Source organism: Protopterus annectens, chromosome 4.part0 (assembly GCF_019279795.1).
Source record: "Protopterus annectens isolate FY-2018-M chromosome 4.part0, PAN1.0, whole genome shotgun sequence".
Classification (NCBI taxonomy): Eukaryota; Metazoa; Chordata; order Ceratodontiformes; family Protopteridae; genus Protopterus; species Protopterus annectens.
Genome location: NC_056733.1, coordinates 1,828,267,132 through 1,828,292,103, shown reverse-complemented (window position 1 = coordinate 1,828,292,103; position 24,972 = coordinate 1,828,267,132).

The window sequence follows — 24,972 nt, the reverse complement described above, 5'->3', positions numbered from 1 at the left end:
TATACATATAAAAATAAGTAGCAGGTTAAACATGATTCTAGACTACATTACAGAACTCTACTTACATGCCCTGTAGAGAAACACAATTAAGTTGTAGTTATAGAAATACAAAATAGAAAGGTTCTGTAACAGTAAAACATTTGTGGCAAGTGTAAAGCACATTCAGGAAATTTCTTTTACATTCAAAATTCTTTAATGGATTGTAATAGATGCTACTTGTAAAAGAAGTAGATTGTTAGGGAAACTTCTCAAAGTGTAGGTAGTAGAGAGTGAATAGAAAGAAGGTGTTAAAGAGAGAGAGAAAAAATTGTGGAAGTCATAAAATTTAGTCAGGATTGAAGCATGGGTATAACCAGTGCATTTTAAGGTGTTTTTTAAGCTTTTGTTTAAAGAGAACAGGGGAAGGAATGGAAGTTAGAGCAGTAGGTAGAAGATTCCAATATTTACCGATGGTATTGGAGAATAGGGAGTCACCAGCAATGTTATTAGACTTAGTTAAAGGTTACTAGAAGTTTGTTTGAAGAGCGTAATGAATTTAGGTTAGTGTAAGGGGTAAATAGGTTAGAAAGTATAGGTGTATTATTAGGTTGGTAAAATATCCTATGGACAAAGGTGAGTTGGGAAAGTATCAACATGTTTTTTAGTTCAAGCCAGTGGAGTTGCTGTAGGTTCAGACAGTGGTGAGTTCTAAATTGGTTCCCAGTAACAAACCTAGCAATACTATTGTAAGTATTAGCCAGTTTAGAGAGATTATTTTTCTTTAGGTTGGTGTATATAGGTGAAGCATAGAGAAGAGTGGAAATAAGATGAGAGTGGGCAAGTGTAGCTTTGGCTATTGGAGTTAAGAACATTTTAATTCTGTAGAAGGAGCCCAGTTTTCTATTTACAATTTTGACAGTATTATTAATGTGGTTATCAAAGGTAAGGTTATTGTCTATAGTGACACCTAGCAGCTTGGTGGTAGAGTCAGGGGATATATGGGTGCCATTTTTGGATAAGATAGAGAATTATATTGGGGAGGACCTAATAGTAGGCTTAAAGAGCAAGAGTTTGTTTTTTTAGCATTCAAAAGGAGGCAGCGTTTTAAGAACTATACCTCAACTGCGTTAAATACATTTTGTGTTCGTGTTTGTAATTCTGAAATGGTTTTAGCAGAACTTATGAGTGTAGAATCGTCTGCGTATTGTATGCATGTAGCTTGAGGTATAGCTACTTGTAGGTCATTTATGAATAAGGAGAATAGAAGAGGTCCAAGAATAGAGCCTTGGGGGACACCAAGTGAGACTGGCAGAAGAGATGAGAGTTTGTTATCCCAGAGAACTGCCTGTTTCCTATTGCTGAGGTAGGAAGTGAACCAGTGAATAGCCTTGGGTTCTAAAGAAAGAGATTCTAGGGTTTTTATGGGCAGGGGGTGGTTGACCATATCAAAGGCTTTTGACAGGTCTATAAAGAGTGCTGATGAGAGAATATTATTGTTGCGGTTTTTATTGATGAAATCAGTAAAGGAAAGGAGAGCTGTGGTGGTACTATGAAATGGCCTAAAACCATGCTGGCAGTTAGTATGTTATGTTTAGTTAAGTTAAGTGACCCATTAACTGATAGTGAATACATTTCTCCATAATTTTTGCTAAGGGTGATAATAGTGCTATAGGCCTGTAATTAGAATACTCGTTAGAGTTGCCTACTTTATGTAAGGGGATAATGTATGATATTTTCCAGATATCAGGGATGGTTTCTTCACTAATGGTTCTGTTTATAAGGATGGATATGGGATAGGCTACTGCATTAGCTGCTTTTTGAAGGTAAGAAAACCTACTACTCTATTCAACCAACCAAAACATACACACTAATAACCCAAAACTGCTTAATAACAATAAAATGTTAAATCCAGGACAAGCTTAAGAGCCAAAACCAAGTAAACAGAAACAAAATTATACTGCAGCCAAACAATTCAATATCCACTTTATACAGACAGTACAGTCATTAACCAACCAAGCGAGTAATCAACCTCTTGAGTTCCCTACTCAATCAAATAACATCCTTCAATATTTCTCCTTCCAACCAGTTGCCACAGATACTGCTAAAAATACCTCAAATAATTAAAGCCTACGACAACTGCCCCTGACAATCTACCAAGAAAATATCTTAAAATGACAGCTGAGACTATTATATATCCAGTTTCAATTCTGATAAATCAGTCCATATCTCAAAATAAAGTCCCCTTACTATGGAAAAAAAGCATTCATTATTCCAATGCACAAGGGTGGAATCAATACAGATCTTTTAAACTATAGGCAAATTACCATCAACCTCTTGAGGTCCCCTCAATCAAATAGCAACCTTCAATATTTCTCCTTCCAACCAGTTGCCACAGATACTGCTACAAAATACCTCAAATAATTAAAGCCTACTACAACTGCCCCTGACAATCTACCAAGCAAATATCTTAAAATGGCAGCTGAGGCTATTGCATATCCAGTTTCAATTCTGATAAATCAGTCCATATCTCAAAGTAAAGTCCCCTTACTATGGAAAAAAGCATTAATTATTCCACTGCACAAGGGTGGGTGGAATCAATACAGATCTTTCAAATTATAGGCCAATTACCATTTTATCTCCCCTATCAAAAATATTAGAAAAATGTATTCATAAGCAACTCATCAACTATCTAAGACATAAACAGCTTCTGTCTTCAACCCAACATGGCTTCCAAGTTCATCACAGCACAACTACTGATTTGTTGAATTTTGTTAATGCTGTCAACACCCACAGAAACACTGGAAGTTTAGTCTTCACTATCTTCCTAAAATCATCAAAAGCTTTTGATACTATCACCCACCAGAAACTTTAATATAAAACTCTCATCCTTAGGGCTCACTAGCTCTTCAGTGCAATGGTTACATAGTGCACAAGAAGTGAAATGGAAAAAAATGATTTCTCCACCTTCTTGCCAGTAAGCACTGGTGTCCCACAAGGATCTATACTAGACCCCATACTTTTCAACATATTCATCAATGACCTCTACACTGCTACAAAAAACTGCTACCCTAGTTCAATACAATGATGATTTGACCCTAATCTGCTATGGCAAATCTCTCACTTAACTCCAAGACCTTATATACAATTTTATCGATTGAAACATGGCTAAATAATTCACAACTACTTCTAAACCCTAAAATAAATTAATTAAATCTTTTTGCCCCACAGCACATCTCTACCAACCAATAGCATCATAATAGAACAACTAAACCACAAAAAATTACTGAGTGTCATAAATGACCAGTTGAAATTCAACTGCCATGTAACATGGGGGATTAAAACAACGAATCAAAAATGCAGTACATTATACACAGTAAAAACGTATCTCACTGACATAACTGGAAGATGTTTAGCCTCTACTTTTTTACTGCCATCTCTCATGTTTGATGTCCAAATTTTCACTAAACTTAAAGTCTCACAACTGTCCAGACTTGAGCAATGTTATAATATAATAGCCAGATTTGTAGTAACTATAACAACAGAACACTTTACTGCCTAGCCCTCAAAGAATTAAACTGGTTAGAACTACATCACCTAGCTCTTTCTCAGCTAACTACAATATGTAGACTTCTCTGTAAGCCAGAAAAATTGGCCTGCACTTAATAACTTGATACAACACTACTCCCCAATAAAATTTTACATGCTAGAGAAGAATCAGTGTTCACTATAACCAAATCATCTACTACTTAAGGTGAGTCTCTACATTGAAATAATGCAGCTAAACTATGGAACCACATCCCACTACCACTGAATTCCGTTCAGAATGCAAACTTATTTAAAACACAACTAAAACTTCACATATCAAATCATCTCCAGGATAAATGCCACTGTCATATTCAGCTTGCTATATTGTCAAGCCATTTCTCTTCATTCAAATTCTTATACCCTAAAATCAGTCTTCAACAATACCAGAATAGCTGTACTAGTATATCCCAGCTATATATATATTATTTTGTGACTCTGCTCATTCTGACCTTTATATCTCTAAAACAAACCTTGATATGACAGCCATACACATGACTGTTTCTGAACCTGCTTTATACCACACCTCTTAACTACAATATTAACACTTTCTGCCCTATCTAGTTCCTTCACTCCCCTCCATTTTTTTTTAATTTCTAAGCACTAATCACACAATCTATTATCTATCTGACAACCCCCCCCCCACACACACACACACACACACACACCTTTTCCGATGCTCAATATTTAAAATCTATTATACTGTAAGAGTTCCATCTACTTTCACATGAATGTAATCTAATTAGCAAATATATGTGCAATTGTTAATGTATAATATTTGTCTGTTCCTGTATATTACTGAATGTCTGTTTAAAAATGTTTGTAATATGTTGGAACTTTTCTCCCCGGCCTCCAATGAAAAGTTTTTTTTTTTTACTAAACCCAGTTGGATAGACCAGATAAATAAAAGCAAAATAAATAAATATACACAAAACCTCCATCATCCTGGAACACATTGACTACCTGTGAATAAACTTATAGAACTACATCTCAAATATATGCAATGCTCCAAAATTCCTCGATTTCATAAGCAAGAATTCCCTATATCAAATAATCAAAGAGCCCACTACAGGTCAACATTTCTTGAACTGGTACTTACAGATGTGGCAGTTATATGTGCTATCCCACAGGTATACTCTTCCCCAGTAAAATATGACCACAAGTTCATAACCTTCTCTTTCAAAATCTCTAAACCAGCTGAGGTACATTTCACAATATTCAAAGACTTCAAATGCACAAACTTCATACAATTCTGTGACAAACTCTCGAAGTTCAAATACGGCTGTACCATCCTAAATGCTGAAATCCTACTCTCACCTAGAAAACTTTATAAACATGTCAGCCACTACAAAAACTAAACAAAAATGAAAGGAAAGAACAAAACTCCCTGGTGGTCCACATGCATAAATAAATAAATAACACAATACGAGAAACAGCACATTAGAATATAACTCAAGGTTAACATCAACTGATTATCCTAAGTACTGAAAACCACCATTAAGAAAACTAAAGCTTCCTATGAACTTAGACTAGCATTAAATGCTAAGGATAATTACAAATCTTTCTTTACCTACATCAGTAAGTTACAAAATAGCACACAGCATTGCTCTGAACTTATTCAAAATAACATTGCCTAGTCTGATGCAGTGGATATCACAAATATACTGGCAAAGAAATTTAGTGCTAACTTCAACCCAGAGACATTTATACCAAGCCCAAATACACCTAAGGACCTAAAACTCCCTATCATCACAAAAGAACACTCATTACAATTACTTTACAAAACAAAAAATACATCCTATATGGGACACAGAACAAAACATGTGCTGGTGGGACTGCTCTTACAACTACTCAGCCTGAGGTTACAAACTAACTTTCCCCTGAGTTTTGGTGCATAGCAATGGTAATGCCTCTTCACAAGAGTGATCCCATCATGGACCCTAGGAATTACAGACCTCATCAGTCTGATGAGCCTCATCTACAAGGCCATGGAATATTCATAGCAGACCTGATAAACTATGATATAAAAAATCTTATATGACTTGGACTTCCAAGATGGCTGCACATTGAGTAAGAGCTTAATTCTAGCTCTCCCAGTGTGAAAACAGAAACTCAGCAGAGAAAGCCAGTACACTTGTGTTTCTGTGTAAATTTCAGTAACTGGATAGTAAGTGTACTGCCTTGATGCCAGGGAAAAAAGACATACAGAGGACTTGGAAAAAAATCTGGCACAAAAAGTGAAGAAGAAACACTGACTGGGGAAAGTTCTGCAGCTGTTCAGCAAAAAATCAATGCAACCTCCAGACATGAATTCCAGTAACCTACAGAAAGATATAAGACAACTACACACAAAACTGGTTAAAATAAAAGAAACACTGATGGAGTACATCAACACAAACAACAAAACGCTGGAAAAATGGAAGAAGATTTAAACAACTATTCAGATGAGATGATAAAGCTGCAAAAATCAGAACTTGAAATGAAGAAAAGGCTGGCTGAATATGAGACTGCTCAGGAACAGATGTTTAAAAAAATAATAGAATTAGAGGACAGACTACACAGGGAAAACCTGAGATTTTCAGCAATTCAAGAGAAACTGGAACAAGCAGGCTGCAGTAATTTTATGAAAGTACAAATAAGCAACTGGACTGGTATTCCACAGCAGGAGCTGTTAGTTGAAAGGGCACATTGTGTGTATGCTCCAAACCTGGCTATGAGAAAGAAACCTATACCATTAATTGTAAATATGCAATCCTACTAGCAGAAGGAGTTAATTTTGACAAAACTGTGGCAGAAGGACAAAGTACTAACATTGGGAGACAGCAGAGTGTTTGTGGGGAATGATTTCTCATTGTACATCACACAGAACAGAAGGAAATGTATTCCACTATTCAGGGAATGTTAAGACACAGGTGTGAGACTCAAACTGCTGTACCTAGCTGTCTTCAAAGTATTCTCCAAAAATAACAAAAAAAGTGAGCCACGTAAATACAGAAGTTGAATTCACTTTATAGTTATCTCTGGTACCTCTGCATTTTGTCTTCAAGGATACATTACAGTCACATTCCAACTTCCCATACACAGCAATGCACCCTACTGATTGGTTACAAACATTTCAAAAGCACACTTCTTTACCCATATACATATTACAAAGCCACCATCCCCACTTTATAACATTCACATATTAAAACATCATTCAAAAGCTATCATATTTTCTAGCTGATACAATTAAATATTTTCTTTCTTTTTAGTTGCAGCCCTCCATACAACCTGACTTTAATCTGCTAACCTTGGCCCTCCTCTATATAACCTTCTATGGAACCGGACCCCCTGAATACTCCCCTCAACAGTGCTGAACTGGATGCGCACAACAACTCTGTGAAATAAAGTAGGTTTTGTCTGCCTACTGTGCTGCTGTTAATTAATTTTTGTAGTGTAAAAGTGTATTATATCTGTAAGGCTGCATACATGCCGAGTGACCCCCCTCCATACCTATGTTCGCTCTTCTTAATTTCCCTTGCCAACTGTTTGTACTCTTCGTATTCATTTTTTTCTTCTTCCTCACTCACCTTGCATGTCCCTGTCTGCCACCAGATGGCAGTATTGACTTGAGAATAGTCAGTTCTCCAACTCTTTCAGCTCCCTCAGCTGTGTCTTTTGGAATGTAATGTAAGGATGTAGCTAGCAAGTTAGGCTGGTGCCAGGCAAGCAAGTATGATAGTCCCAAACATAAAAAATGCCAGCACCTCGGAGAGTCAGACAAATAGGTTTATTTTGACTTCAAAAAGCAAGTAGTTAGACCGGTTTCAGCTCAAAGCTTTCCTGAGTAATACATTGAAGTAATTGCAAGAAGCCCTTATATAGCTGGAATAAGTAGATTCATGACATCATTTCCTGTAATTAATTAAACATAAAAATGTTATAATAATGAAAAGTCACAAATAATGCATTGTTGAGATATCATCCATCTGTGCATGAGTTTACTGTCTAAATATCAATATAACATGACTCTGTAATAAAACAGAAAATACCAAAGAAAAGAAAATAGTGATTTGCACAATAAGAATTTAAATTACTTACTGCAAAATCATAATTTGTCATTTAACCCTGGGGAGAAAAGTCCCCCTAGTTTAATAATCCACCTTCTCTCCTTTGTATTAAGAATATCGTGCCATCCTGATTTGAAAGAACGATCTCCCAAAATTCGATCAATAATAGTAAAGGTGAATCTTGCATTTGAATGTTTCATTGTATGTTTGTAAAGTGCATTGGTAATTCTGTGATTTCTGATGTCCCCTAAGTGTTCTGAAATTCTAATACGGAACTGCCTTGATGTCTGGCCAATGTAAAAGGCCTGACATGTGCAGGTGGCTAAATAGATTATCCAATCCGAACTACAATTTCCGAAGAAATTGATGTCATATACCTGACCTGTGTTTTTGCTGGTGAAACTCGTTGTTTTGAAAATGTAATTGCAAAAGCTGCAATGGCCACAGGGGAAATTGCCAATGAGCTTATCTCCAGTAAGTGTCCTTTGTGTATAGTTGTCCTGCTTAGTATTTGATGTTTTTTTGTAATGAGAGAAATGGGAACATAAGGATTTGTTCTTTCTGTAGGAGAAGTAACAACGTTCTCCTAAATAGTTTTCTAAAAGGGGTGCGAGTTGAGTATATTCCAGTGGTTGTTGACAATATTGATCAGGTTTCTACTGTTACGCCATAGGTGGTAACCAATCTACATACGTCGGAATCCTTAGTTTTCTTACTTTTTTTGTATTCCAATAGAGAGTCTCTGGGTATGGTATCACAAGTTTCGACCGCTGAGTTAATGATTTGTGATGAGTATCCTCTGGACAAAAATCTGTTGGTTAAGTCCTGTTGATATTTAGTGAGGTCTTCCTGCGAAGAACATATTCTTCTTATTCTCATAAATTGGGATTTTGGAATATTTTTGGTAATATGTTTCGGATGGAAACTGTTGGCATGTAAGAGAGTATTGTACTGGGGAAATTTTCTATAGACAGATGTTTGCAGTGTGTTGTCAATCTGTCTTTTCAAATGGACATCCAAGAAATGAATTTCGTTGAGATGATGTTCTTCAGTGAATTCAATCCCCCAAATGTTGCCATTTAAATATTCCAAAAATTCCCTAAGATATTCGTGGCCTCCTTTCCAAACCAACCAACAATCGTCCAGGTATCTCCTCCATATGTCTATTTCCGGTAAATATATATTGTGCATTGGATCGTAAATGATTGTTTCCTCTATGTATCCCATAAAAAGATCTGCGTAGATGGGCGCGAAAGAGGCTCCCATGGCAGTTCCTTGTAATTGCCAATAGCAATCCTGTTGGAAATAGAATACATTTTTGGTCAAAATATGTTCCGCCATACATAATATTAGTGTATTCATTCCTGGTGGATATAGATTTGCTTTGTATAGCCAAAATTCCAATGCCATTAAACCCGCCCAGTGGGGGATACTGGTATATAGAGAGGATACGTCCAAGGTGCACATAAGCCAGTTCGTATCCAGCTGTGTGTCAGTGACAATCTTCAAAAATTCCGTAGTATCCTGTATTCTTGCACGAATAAATCTCAATAATGGTTTTAACTTTTCAGTAAGAAAGGCCGAAAGAGGTTCAGTTAGTGAACCAATGCCTGATACAATTGGTCTGCCCGGTGGTTGTTCTATAGATTTGTGAATCTTTGGTAAAAGATATAGATATTGTTTGGCAGGATCTTTAACTGTCAGATGTTTCTTTGTTTTCTCTGAAATTATACCATTCTCTACTGCCTCTTCAAGAAATAAAGTAATTTCAGTTTGAAAACCAGGTGTTGGATCAATATCCATCTTCATATAGTGGTGGTGATTAGATAGTTGTCTATTAGCTTCACTCAGATAATAATCATTGTCCATAACCACAACCGCACCCCCTTTGTCTGCTGGAATAATAACAAGGTCAGTGTTGTTTTTGAGTTGTGTAAGCGCCAACTGTTCTTGTTTGGAAAGATTGTTTCGCATGATGTCTGTGGAACTGTAGTGAAAATGTAAATCTTTAATAACAGCCTGTTGAAACACAGAGACATGTTTGTCCATTGGAGGTGTAAAGGAGGATTTGTGAAATTTGAAGTCAGTTGATCTTTGAGTGTCATTGTGTGAGTCCTGCTGTTGAAAAAATATTTTTAGGTTAATCTTTCTGCAAAATTCTAAGATGTCAGATACAAGAGTGCTCTCATCAATAAAGAAACCTGGAATAAAACCGAGTCCTTTATTCAATAGTGCATGTTGTTCGTCAGTTAAAACATGTTGAGAAATATTAAGTACATTTGTATAATGTTCATTTACTTTATCACTGACATGAAAAGTTCTTCCAAACTTGTGACCCCTATGTTTTCTTCCGGCTCTATGTTTCTTACCCCTAAAGGGTGTTGTGATGTTCTACCCCTTTTGGCATTTGGAGAGTCCCCAATTGTGGATATGTCTGTATCTGTAGTAGAGGATTCCTCCCCAGATGTAATGTAACTTGTACCAGTTTTCTTAAGAATAGACCTAGGTCTTTTTTTCCGATTGAAGGGCACATTCTTGGTGCCTTGGGCAAACCTGACACCCTTCTGTGATTCGAATTGTCTGCCCTTTTGGTAGCCTTCTTTGTCCTGGGCAAATTTGTGTAATTTCTTACTTTTTAGACTATTCTCCAAAGTGGAGGCATCCTTGGCTAGCTTGTTCAAACAATCCTGGAAATTACTAGTCCCCTCATGCTGTTTGAGTATGTGACAAGTTTTTTCAACCTCCTCTATATTATTTTTAATGATTCTTTCATAGTAGGATGACAATATGTTGACCCTAGCCATCGCCGCTTCTTGTTGCGCTATTTTCCACTCTTTAATTAGAGTCTCATCTGGATTGGCCACAAGTGGTTGTATTTTGCATCTCAAACCCCTTGGGGTTATGTTTTGTATTTGGTAGGCTTTGAATAGTTTGTGATGCCAGATATTAGTTCTCAATGCCTTAATTTGTTTTCCAAGCTTGTGGAAAGAATTTTCGCAACCGTCAACTGGATCAGTCCTGTTCAGATCATGGGTATCATTTTGGTCAATACCAATCCCAAAAATTTTTAAGTCATCCTTATCGGAGCACAGGCCTAATAATAGTTTGTCTAGATCCATGACAATTGGTTGCAGTAGCTTTATCCACAATAGGCTGAGAATCTGAATTTAAATTCAAAGCACTAAGGTTCTAAGAACAAGCCAGCCAAGGAGAAACTAAAGAATGGTCGAAAACAATTTCAAATCACAGAAGGGCGCAGGCTTGAACAGAATAAGAAGAAAACATATAATTTTCTTTTGATCAAAAGACCAAAAAGTCCGTCTAAGGACACTCTAAAATCAAGTCCAAAAATTGTATATAATAGGTTGTATTATCAATCATAAAAATTGTGTGTAATGGACTGTATTATCAATCATAAAAAATTATATAGATTTTCAACCCAAATCGAAAATTGTATAGTGATGTAGAGCCAATTTGAAAAAAGGATCTCAACCTGTTATGTATTGTCTTAATGGTATTGTAAGCAAGCTAGTCATATAAGCGTCAGAGATATACTGATCATTGATAAATTCAAAAAAATATATAAGGATTGGACAAGACAAAAAATATGTGTAATACAAATATCCAAGATCCACTGTTCACTTGGCAAAGTGCAATACCTCAGAGGAAGATTTTTAGCAAGGGTGGAGGGGGGGGAAGAAAGGAAAACTTTATATAATGACAAAAAAATTTGTTTGAAAAATATAGCAAACTGTAGTGAGCTGTACTTGTATCTAATAGATCTAGATGTTAAGTGTTGGTGGGATCCTTTGAACAGGCAAGTCTTTATAAATGTAATTTCAACCTAGATAGGTATAAATCCATAAATGAAAACAATTACAACCTCCTTATGATATCCACCTAGTATTAGGCCTGTGCTCTTGGATATGCATGAAAATGATGCCCAAAAGTCAAGTCGCTATGTTCAAATAGCTTCCCATATTTGAATTTTCCTTTAGTTAAACAGGAAAAATTGGTATTTGGTTACCTTAGTTGAGCTAAACAAACCAAAAGTTATACAAAAGAGTACCTGCTTAAGTTAGTTGTTCTCCAGAGGAAAATATGGCGTCCAAAACCAAATACAGAAGACTTTTTACAACTACAGGAATATTTTTTTGGCGTTACATTCACGTACATTCGTGATTGGGACAACTACTTATTAGATAAGGCGCCTTATTTCTTCTGGGATAAAAGACGGTTACTGTTTTGAACTAACAATTACCAATTTTTCCTGTTTAACTAAAGGAAAATTCAAATATGGGAAGCTATTTGAACATAGCGACTTGACTTTTGGGCATCATTTTCATGCATATCCAAGATCGGGACAGTTCTTTGAAAGACAAGAGACTTAATTTGTTCATTTTTTCACTGCACTGAATTATGTATGATACTTTTTTAAACTAGTTGAATTATTTGGGAAGTGATAACATCTTGAAGAGTTTTACTTTAACAAAATAACAGTATCGTGCAGTATAACTTTTGGGCTTCATTGGCTCAACGATCCTAACATATTGAGTGTATAAGTGTGCTTTTTTCATAGGGTGCCATTTTGAAAACGCGAAAACTGTTTATCAGGGTTGGCAAGTTATCTAGCTTTAACAATAATTACAGTGTGTTTTTTTCACAAGGTGCCAATTTGGAAAAACGTGGAAACTGTTTATCAGGGTTGGCAAGTTATTTAGCTTTAACAATAATTATAGACAGATTATACAGATTTATCTTTCACAAATCTTATGTGTGATTTCCAGTGTTTCTGATACTATTTAAACTTAGATAAAACAACGGTTTATATCGGAAATATATTTTGGGGCCAAATTAATATCATTGGCTTCATTTGCTTGATATATCCTTAGGGATATATTGCAGTTGGCTGAAAGACAACACAGATTTATAACTATTCTATCTTTGTCAATTGTGGGCTAACTGAGGTGCACAGATTTATGACAGTTCTTTGACTAATTATGCATTAAGGTTGCAACTATGGAAATTATTAACATTGTGATCTATACTAGTTCTAATTAATAGGATTGTTTCTTATATAAATTCTTGGTTGACATCTCAAAATAGATATAATTCTCATAGATGTTGGGTATCTTTCTGTATCAATCATTTGATACTCATATTCAGGTTCACGTCACACTCATTTTCACCTTGATTATTTAAGCAAACATCATAGTGTACATTTGCTTCATTGCATTTAATATATCTCATTATTATGATTTATTCAAACTAGGTGGATATCATAAGGAGGTTGTAATTGTTTTCATTTATGGATTTATACCTATCTAGGTTGAAATTACATTTATAAAGACTTGCCTGTTCAAAGGATCCCACCAACACTTAACATCTAGATCTATTAGATACAAGTACAGCTCACTACAGTTTGCTATATTTTTCAAACAAATTTTTTTGTCATTATATAAAGTTTTCCTTTCTTCCCCCCCTCCACCCTTGCTAAAAATCTTCCTCTGAGGTATTGCACTTTGCCAAGTGAACAGTGGATCTTGGATATTTGTATTACACATATTTTTTGTCTTGTCCAATCCTTATATTTTTTTTGAATTTATCAATGATCAGTATATCTCTGACGCTTATATGACTAGCTTGCTTACAATACCATTAAGACAATACATAACAGGTTGAGATCCTTTTTTCAAATTGGCTCTACATCACTATACAATTTTCGATTTGGGTTGAAAATCTATATAATTTTTTATGATTGATAATACAGTCCATTACACACAATTTTTATGATTGATAATACAACCTATTATATACAATTTTTGGACTTGATTTTAGAGTGTCCTTAGACGGACTTTTGGTCTTTTGATCAAAAGAAAATTATATGTTTTCTTCTTATTCTGTTCAAGCCTGCGCCCTTCTGTGATTTGAAATTGTTTTCGACCATTCTTTAGTTTCTCCTTGGCTGGCTTGTTCTTAGAACCTTAGTGCTTTGAATTTAAATTCAGATTCTCAGCCTATTGTGGATAAAGCTACTGCAACCAATTGTCATGGATCTAGACAAACTATTATTAGGCCTGTGCTCCGATAAGGATGACTTAAAAATTTTTGGGATTGGTATTGACCAAAATGATACCCATGATCTGAACAGGACTGATCCAGTTGACGGTTGCGAAAATTCTTTCCACAAGCTTGGAAAACAAATTAAGGCATTGAGAACTAATATCTGGCATCACAAACTATTCAAAGCCTACCAAATACAAAACATAACCCCAAGGGGTTTGAGATGCAAAATACAACCACTTGTGGCCAATCCAGATGAGACTCTAATTAAAGAGTGGCAAATAGCAACAAGAAGCGATGGCTAGGGTCAACATATTGTCATCCTACTATGAAAGAATCATTAAAAATAATATAGAGGAGGTTGAAAAAACTTGTCACATACTCAAACAGCATGAGGGGACTAGTAATTTCCAGGATTGTTTGAACAAGCTAGCCAAGGATGCCTCCACTTTGGAGAATAGTCTAAAAAGTAAGAAATTACACAAATTTGCCCGGGACAAAGAAGACTACCAAAAGGGCAGACAATTCGAATTACAGAAGGGTGTCAGGTTGCCCAAGGCACCAAGAATGTGCCCTTCAATCGGAAAAAAAGACCTAGGTCTATTCTTAAGAAAACTGGTACAAGTTACATTACATCTGGGGAGGAATCCTCTACTACAGATACAGACATATCCACAATTGGGGACTCTCCAAATGCCAAAAGGGGTAGAACATCACAACACCCTTTAGGGGTAAGAAACATAGAGCCGGAAGAAAACATAGGGGTCACAAGTTTGGAAGAACTTTTCATGTCAGTGATAAAGTAAATGAACATTATACAAATGTACTTAATATTTCTCAACATGTTTTAACTGACGAACAACATGCACTATTGAATAAAGGACTCGGTTTTATTCCAGGTTTCTTTATTGATGAGAGCACTCTTGTATCTGACATCTTAGAATTTTGCAGAAAGATTAACCTAAAAATATTTTTTCAACAGCAGGACTCACACAATGACACTCAAAGATCAACTGACTTCAAATTTCACAAATCCTCCTTTACACCTCCAATGGACAAACATGTCTCTGTGTTTCAACAGGCTGTTATTAAAGATTTACATTTTCACTACAGTTCCACAGACATCATGCGAAACAATCTTTCCAAACAAGAACAGTTGGCGCTTACACAACTCAAAAACAACACTGACCTTGTTATTATTCCAGCAGACAAAGGGGGTGCGGTTGTGGTTATGGACAATGATTATTATCTGAGTGAAGCTAATAGACAACTATCTAATCACCACCACTATATGAAGATGGATATTGATCCAACACCTGGTTTTCAAACTGAAATTACTTTATTTCTTGAAGAGGCAGTAGAGAATGGTATAATTTCAGAGAAAACAAAGAAACATCTGACAGTTAAAGATCCTGCCAAACAATATCTATATCTTTTACCAAAGATTCACAAATCTATAGAACAACCACCGGGCAGACCAATTGTATCAGGCATTGGTTCACTAACTGAACCTCTTTCGGCCTTTCTTACTGAAAAGTTAAAACCATTATTGAGATTTATTCGTGCAAGAATACAGGATACTACGGAATTTTTGAAGATTGTCACTGACACACAGCTGGATACGAACTGGCTTATGTGCACCTTGGACGTATCCTCTCTATATACCAGTATCCCCACTGGGCGGGTTTAATGGCATTGGAATTTTGGCTATACAAAGCAAATCTATATCCACCAGGAATGAATACACTAATATTATGTATGGCGGAACATATTTTGACCAAAATGTATTCTATTTCCAACAGGATTGCTATTGGCAATTACAAGGAACAGCCATGGGAGCCTCTTTCGCGCCCATCTACGCAGATCTTTTTATGGGATACATAGAGGAAACAATCATTTACGATCCAATGCACAATATATATTTACCGGAAATAGACATATGGAGGAGATACCTGGACGATTGTTGGTTGGTTTGGAAAGGAGGCCACGAATATCTTAGGGAATTTTTGGAATATTTAAATGGCAACATTTGGGGGATTGAATTCACTGAAGAACATCATCTCAACGAAATTCATTTCTTGGATGTCCATTTGAAAAGACAGATTGACAACACACTGCAAACATCTGTCTATAGAAAATTTCCCCAGTACAATACTCTCTTACATGCCAACAGTTTCCATCCGAAACATATTACCAAAAATATTCCAAAATCCCAATTTATGAGAATAAGAAGAATATGTTCTTCGCAGGAAGACCTCACTAAATATCAACAGGACTTAACCAACAGATTTTTGTCCAGAGGATACTCATCACAAATCATTAACTCAGCGGTCGAAACTTGTGATACCATACCCAGAGACTCTCTATTGGAATACAAAAAAAGTAAGAAAACTAAGGATTCCGACGTATGTAGATTGGTTACCACCTATGGCCGTAACAGTAGAAACCTGATCAATATTGTCAACAACCACTGGAATATACTCAACTCGCACCCCCTTTTAGAAAACTATTTAGGAGAACGTTGTTACTTCTCCTACAGAAAGGGCAAATCCTTATGTTCCCATTTCTCTCATTACAAAAAAACATCAAATACTAAGCAGGACAACTATACACAAAGGACACTTACTGGAGATAAGCTCATTGGCAATTTCCCCTGTGGCCATTGCAGCTTTTGCAATTACATTTTCAAAACAACGAGTTTCACCAGCAAAAACACAGGTCAGGTATATGACATCAATTTCTTCGGAAATTGTAGTTCGGATTGGATAATCTATTTAGCCACCTGCACATGTCAGGCCTTTTACATTGGCCAGACATCAAGGCAGTTCCAGATTAGAATTTCAGAACACTTAGGGGACATCAGAAATCACAGAATTACCAATGCACTTTACAAACATACAATGAAACATTCAAATGCAAGATTCACCTTTACTATTATTGATCGAATTTTGGGAGATCGTTCTTTCAAATCAGGATGGCACGATATTCTTAATACAAAGGAGAGAAGGTGGATTATTAAACTAGGGGGACTTTTCTCCCCAGGGTTAAATGACAAATTATGATTTTGCAGTAAGTAATTTAAATTCTTATTGTGCAAATCACTATTTTCTTTTCTTTGGTATTTTCTGTTTTATTACAGAGTCATGTTATATTGATATTTAGACAGTAAACTCATGCACAGATGGATGATATCTCAACAATGCATTATTTGTGACTTTTCATTATTATAACATTTTTATGTTTAATTAATTACAGGAAATGATGTCATGAATCTACTTATTCCAGCTATATAAGGGCTTCTTGCAATTACTTCAATGTATTACTGAGGAAAGCTTTGAGCTGAAACCGGTCTAACTACTTGCTTTTTGAAGTCAAAATAAACCTATTTGTCTGACTCTCCGAGGTGCTGGCATTTTTTATGTTTGGGACTATCTTTTGGAATGTACCCTGCTCCACTGAATCTAGTGTTAGCTATTGCATATCCCCAATTCTGACAACATATCCCAAATAGGTTATATGTCTGATAACATAGCCCAAATAGGTCTTGCTCCCTAACTGAAAGCAGTGGTTACCCTAACATACAGTCGTTCCTTACACAAGCCTATTTTACTTCCTGTCTACTCTCCTCTGCTCTAATCTCTGTGCCTCTCTCCCCTTAGCACTGTGACCCTCCAGCCTACCAGCTCACAGTCATTCTGGATAGATTGTTTTTATTTGTACTTCTGCCAGCCGGGTAACAGGCTCACTTTGCTCCCCTACTCTGCTCCCATTCCCTTTACATTCCATTTACACTTAGACATAGGCAAAAAAACACCAACACTCCCTCCCTCCTACAAATTCGCTCCCACAAACACTTCCCCAAATACGGCTTCCTGAGGGCCTTAAAATACTATGACTGGTCTCCCATCAAAACCCTTCCACTAGATAGTGCAGTTGAATACTTTAACCCCTCATTTCTAAACATCCTCAACCAAGTAGCCCTCATAAAAACAATTAGGATACGTAGTAACCCTACCCCCTGGCTCCAAAAAAAACACAAGAACCCTACTCCAAAATAGGGACAAAGCTTGGAAAACCTGGTGCCATTATAGAACACCTGCAAGTAGGCAATACTTTCTTGAACTTCGAATAAGGCCAAAAAACAAATAAAACTAGATAAGCAAAACTACTATTTGTCCCTACAAAAGAAGTATAAAAGCAACCCTTAGAAATTCTGGGCAACAGTAAATAATATCTTTCAGCCTGGTCTGGGCAACAGTAAATAATATATTTCAGCCTGGTAAATCCACCACTCTATCCACCCCCCCCCCATGTCCCCTGCACAGATCTCAATATTGCCTGCAGCTTTAACAACTACTTCACCTCCTCCATTCTTCTCCTTCTTCTTCTTCTTCTTTCGGCTTTTCTTGGTTAGGGGTCGCCACTGCAGATCATCTGTCCACTCATGATTGGCAGTGGAGTTTTACAGTGTTGAGTTGTCAACCCGGTGCCCAACCTTCCACAGAAGACACACACATGCACACACTAAAACCTAGGGCCAATTTAGAGTATCCAATCCAGCTGCTGCATGTCTTTGGGATGTGGGAGGAAACCGGAGCAGCCAGAGGAAACCCACACGACCACAGGGAGGACATGCAGACTCTGCACAGAAGGCATCCCAGTCGAGAATCGAACCAGAAAACCTCTTGCTGTGAGGCAGCAACCCTAACCGCTGCACCACCGTGGCCACCCCTTCATCTCCTCCATTCTAAAACTCATAAATAACTCCACCACCACCACCACTTCCTAACCCCCTACAACCCAACAAGACTGTATCTCCTTCTCACTCATGCCAGTACAAACATCCTATATAGAAAAATTATATTTATTTATTTATTTATTGACATTTGTTAACCGGGTTTGTCCAACTGGGCTTGTGGCCCATTTTCAGTGGAGCCCTGAGGAGAAAAGCTCCAGCAGTACATTTTAAAACAAATACAATTTTAAACAATATTGATATAATAGCAGTTATAGCAAAACAATTCACATATGTTGGGTTACATGCATAAAGTTAAAGTTGCATTAAAAAGAAGCTAAGTAACAATTTTACATTGATATAGTTCAATAGGTCAACAATAAACATTTTTTGTTTGTATAAAATTATGCAAATGCATAGTAGACACATTGGAGAGAGAGGTGTAATGAGATACTAAGTATGGTCCTTTTGAGGGTACATAAAGGGAAGGAAGACTAGGTAGGGTCATGGCAAGGGCAGGTTCTGGAATTGAGAAAATAAGCTTTTAATTCATTTTTAAAGTGTGAGGTGTGGAGACTGAACGTAAGTCAAGGGGAAGTTTGTTCCAAGCATGGGCAAGGGAGTGTTTGTACAGTAGTTTACCTACTGACATTTTTGGGTGGTAGATATCAAGCAATTGTTGGTTAGAAGTACGGAGGGTCCAGGATGGGATGTAGATGGAGACTAAGGAAGATAGAGATGGACAGAAGGAAGGTTTATAAAGAATAGAGTGTAGCATATGAAATTGATAAGATAGCAGAAATTGGGGAAGTTCAAGCCACTGAAGAGAGTTTAAAGAAATGCAGTGGTGTGAGTTGTATGGGGAGTTAGTAATGAATCTGGCTATTTTATGGTAAGTCTGTTGGAGTTTGTTTAGAGTGGAAGCCTGGATATTGGTAAGAACTGGGGCGGCGTATAAGAGGGAGGGGCGGAGGAGTGTCTGGCCCAGGGTAAGTCTAGATTCAGGGGTTAGGAATTTTTTGTTCCGATATAGCAGACCTAGATTCTGTTTTTTTTTTTTTTTTTTTTTTTTTTTTTTTTTATACATTGGAGTATGTGTAGGTTGAACTTGAGTTCATCATCAATAATGACCCCTAGGGGTTTTGTGTGGGTGTCAGGTTGGATAGTTGTATTGCTAGAAGATGTAATAAAAAAGGAGGTTTTGTGATGAGAAAGAGAATGAGGAAGGAAAAGTAGGAGTTTGGTCTTTTGGGGATTTAGGATCAATAGGTTCTGACAGAGCCATTGTTCAGTGGATAGTAGGGCCTGTTGGGTCAGGGAGTGTAGTTCAGGAATGTTATTTGAGATGGATATAAGTGTGGAGTCATCGGCATACTGAATAAGGGATGATTCTTTGCATGAGGTGTAAAGATCATTGGTGAAGATGTTAAACAAAAGGGGTCCCAAGATGGAGCCATGGGGAACACCAGTGTAGATGGTAAGGAAAGGTGAGGAGGATGAGAGCCATTTGACAGATTGTTCCCTGCCAGATAGGTAACTATTAAATCAGGCAAGTGCAGAGGGGGATAGGTGGAGATTTGCGAGTTTGGATAGTAGTAGAGGATGAGAGACAGTATCGAAGGCTTTGGAGAGATCTAGGAAGAGACAGGAAATTAGTTTATTGTTGTCTAGGGCCTCTGCAATGATATGAGTGAAGGAGAGGAGGGCAGTGGTGGTGCTGTGGTGAGGACGAAATCCATGTTGGGTAGGGGTAAGTAAGCGGTGTGTGAGGAGGTAATTGAGAAGCTGTGAGTGAATACATTTTTCTAATATCTTGGAGAGGAGGTCCTGATGTATAAACAGTTTGGTCGAACTGGAACAAACGCTCTAATGTACAGTGATATATCCACAGACTGCAAATCAACATCGATGTCTATTTGCAGTCTGTGGATATATCACTGTACATTAGAGCATTTGTTCCAGTTCGACCAAACTGTTTATACATCAGGAGCCATTGCTTTCAGTTCATTTGTGTGTCTTTTAGTTCACTAGTATTCTTGTCTGGTATCTTGGAGAGGGGGGACAGAATGGCAATGGGTCGGTAGTTTGAGGGGTCAGTTTACTAACTAAACTCAAACCCACCATCCTAGCCACTGACAACATCCCCACCAAATGCCTGCAACTCGCATCTACAGTCGTAGCCTACCCTATCTTATTACTAATTAACAGATCCATTACCGAAAATACCATGCCAATCTTGTGGAAAACCTCTTTCATCATTCCCCTTTACAAAGGTGGGCCGTCTACCGACCTCTGTATCGCCCAATAGCAGGTTTTTTCACCCCTGTCAAAAGTTCTAGAAAAATGCATACATCACCAAATCCTCTCCCACCTCCTCTACAATAACCTTCTCTCTCTTACCCAACATGGCTTCTGCCCATCTCACAGTACTTCTACCACCCTACTCAGATTTACCAACACTATAAACTCGTGTAGGAACCAAGGCAACCTTGTCTCCACTACCTTCCTGAATTTATCCAAGGCATTTGACATGGTATCTGATAAAAAACTTTTAACTTGTCTCTCTGACCTCAACTTTGAAACACCCACTGTGCTCTGGTTCAAAAGCTACCTAGGTAACTGTCACCATTCCATCATATGGATAAACTCCCTATCCCCCCACTCCCAGCCACCCTAGGCATACCCCAAGGTTCTATCCTCAGCCCACTTCTATTTAATACCTTCACCAACCAACTCCACCTAGCTACCACAAAAGACGATATAGTCCAATATGCTGATGACATAACCCTCATATGCTCTACACTCAATGTCCAACATCTTCAGCAAAAAGCCCAACTAACCTTCACTGAAATTGAGAACTGGCTCAATAACTCACAACTTATACTTAACTCCAAAAAAACTCAACTCATGTTGTTCCACCCAACCAAACCCTCTAATCTCCCCTTTTCCATTTTCTCCACCAATAACACCCAAATCACCCCACTCTCTGAGGCAAAACTCCTAGGAATTACCATTGACCAGCAACTCATATTTAACAAACACATATCAGCAACCATCTCTAAGGTCCACAAAAAACTAGGCTCCCTCTATAGATGCAAAAGGTACATTACCTCAGAATTTCATATTGCCATAGCTAGAACTCATTCTCTGTCCACACTGCTATATGACTCTCCCTCACTAACAAATCTAAATAAAACTGACTTAAACAAACTCTCCACCTGCTACAACAAAATTGCCAGATTTGCCACCAATACCAAGTCACATTCCCGCCATTGCCATGCCCTACAAACCCTACATTGGCTAGAATTCTCCAACCTTTTAAAATATCACCAACTCAACTCAACTTAGCCCATCAAATACTGTAGTACCCTGAAAAAAACCTGGCCTGAACAACCTCCTTAACCTCCATAATCCAAATAGACAACTATGCTCTTGCAATAAAGCCTTTATTTCAAACTATCTCCTGCAAAAACAACTCAGGGGAATCTCTTTTTGCCCATGAAATTGCCTAGACCTGGAACAACCTTCCTTCTGACCTTAGACTTATAAATTCTGCCTCAGTAATTTACTAAAGTGGGTTGTGGCTGTAGTAAGGTTAAATGGTATGCAGGGCAAACTAAAAGAATGGATAAGGTTAGAATTTTGGAACATTTGGGTAACATCAGGAAAAAAAAATAATAGTCCTGTTGCTATGCACTTTCATGTGGTTCATGGTGGGTCAGATGAAACTTTATTTTTTTGTGTGTTGGGTCACCCTATAATGTGAGAGATGGTGATTTTATTCCAAAGTTGCTTAGATTGGAAAGTAGGATGATTATTAACTTTGGTACAATTTCTCCAAGGGGTCTTAACCATTGCATCTAGTAATAAAGTTGTTATATCTGAGTGTATAATTAGCTAAGTTGTACTATATTTAGGGATATAACTGCAATGCTTAATTGTGTCAGCTTTTGAATGATGTCTTAATATGTAAATGTTATAAAGTTAGGATAGTGGCTTTGTAATATGTACACTGGTAAAGAAGTGTGCTTTTGAAATGTTTGTAACCAATCAGTAGGGGGCACTGCTGTATATAAGAAGTAGGAATGTGACTGTAATTTATCCTTGAAGGCGAAATGCTGAGGTATCAGAGATGACTATAAAGTGAATTCAACTTCTGTATTTGCATGACTCATTTTTTTTTATTTGTGTATTGTTATTTTGAGACATCATTTTATTTATTCAAAGTATTCTTCCCTGGGGGGATAAAATCATTTTTTGAGAAGTACATGCTAAGAGGAAATACAAAAGTTTGTCCAACAAAAAGTGAGCTCTGAAACAGAAAGAGATTCTGATTCTTGTTCTTCTTGTAATAAGGACCACAGAGAGACTGTACCTGTGAAACATTTTCCAATGTTTCATTAGAAAATGTTGGAGTGAAGGAAGAGAGCACGAGACTTGACTAGAACAATCAAGAGTACACTGGAAATGAAGCAGAAAGACAAGATTTGGGAGATGGAGATGTACAGTAATAAAACCAGTAACTTAATGCGAGATTACAATGCAAAAATTATACCTGTGAAATATGACAGAACAAGAAATCTGGAAATACTGGACTTTTTCAGAATTTGTTGGATTTGAGGGGGACTCTAAAGCATATGCCCTACTTCATGTCATTAATGTTCAAAAATGCTTTGGTGAGGGGAAGAAGAAGGAGAAATCTAACTGTAAGTAAATAATGATTTTCTTACTAGCACTATTTTTGTGGTGTGTTGTTTTCTTTGCATGCTATAAAGTAAAGTTTTCTCAATAGTTTTTAAGTGTAATGGGTATTGTAAACAGTTGCTGCTGTTCTTTTTTTCTTTTGTTTCTCCCTTCTCTCTTTCTTCTTGTTCAGTTTTAAGGAATGCAGGCAATGCAAGGGAAACAAGTCTTATTAAAAGAGCATGACAAAAGAAAAATTAATGTGCTTTTCCTCATTCTTGCATTCTCATTCTTGCATGGGGAAATGACTGGATTAAGGGCCTCAGATTGATTTAGTAACATGTTTTAAGAGTAAGCAAGTAAATGAAAAAGAATATTGAATATTATGAGGTTTTTGTTTGCAAATACATTTATGCTCATTAGCAATTCTGCAGTTGGTCTTCATGCTGCCATGGAAACAGTCTGATAAAGAACAAATGCCTGTCTGGTTCTCATGTCTCCATGGAGACAATATGATGAAGAGAAACTGGTTACAGTCTGGTGGAGAGTGACTGGCTGAAGAAAAAAACTGAGAAGAGAAATTGGCTAGAAGGTAATGTTCCCCTGAAAGCATTCAGGGGTTTTCCTAGCTGGGAGAGCTATAAAGAAAAGACAAAATCAATTAGTACTTAGTAGAAGCATAAGCTGCACCATTTGTTTTAGCATGTTTAACCTTTCTTTTAGGTTAACTCAAGTCTGTGAGTGCAGCTGTCAGTGTGGGAATTTTGTTCCTATTAGGAGGGTAATACCTCAGTATTTGAAGATTTACATAGTTTTATGTATTAGTATTAAGTTAATAGGTTTTAAGGGGCATTGGGGGTGTGTTTGTTTTTTGTTTGAGGGATTTCAATAGAACAGTTTTATAAGACATAACATAGGCTCAAATGGATATGATAAGAAACAACTGTAGAAAAGTCCAACCTGTCAGTATATGCATGTACACAAGAGCTGGAACTACTCAATTAACAAAATAGGTGTTATACATAAAATGTGGGAATAATAACTTTTTAATGCGATGATGCTTTCTGTAATGTCTTAAATGTCAACAGTCTCACAGATAAATACAAAAAAAATGAGTAGTGAACTATATTAAAAAATGTAGAGTGCAAATAGCTATGTTACAGGAGACATGCTTAGAAAGAACTGAATATGTGAATTTGATATAGAAAGGTTTTCAGGATTGTTATTCAGCGGAATACCTGGGACAAAAGAAAAGAGGAGTACTTATATTAATTGCAAGAGGAGCTCCAATAGTGATAGAAGAGGATAAAAAAATAATAATGGTAGATTTGTAGTGCTAAGGGGCTACTGGCAAGGTAGGAGGATAACAATGGCATGTATTTATATTCCAACTAAAACTGCTATAATGGAGCTTAAGAAAATTCTGAGAGAAATAATCAGTTTTCAGCAAGGAATATTACTTATAGGTGGGGACTGGAATGTGATTTGCAACAGTGAAGATGTGTCTGGGGGGCCCAGAAGGGAAAGTATAACAAAGGAGGTTAGATTTTTGAAGAAATTTATGAAAATATTTGGCATGGAAGATGTGAATTCAGTAACAGGAGTTCAGAGTGAATTTACATATTCTCCAGATATAAAAACTGGGCTAGGCTAGACAGAATTTACATTTCACAGGAATATGTGCATTTAGTCGAAGGTCTTGATACACACCCAATAACTTTTTCAGATCTTGTGCCAATAATAACTACAATAAAAACACAGGTTAATGAAATAAAAATGAGACATTGGTGCTTTCCCATCTACCTGTTGAAAAGAGAGGAATTTAAGTAATGGGCAACTGAGATTATTCAGAAGCAATTGGAGACAATAGAAATTTCTTCT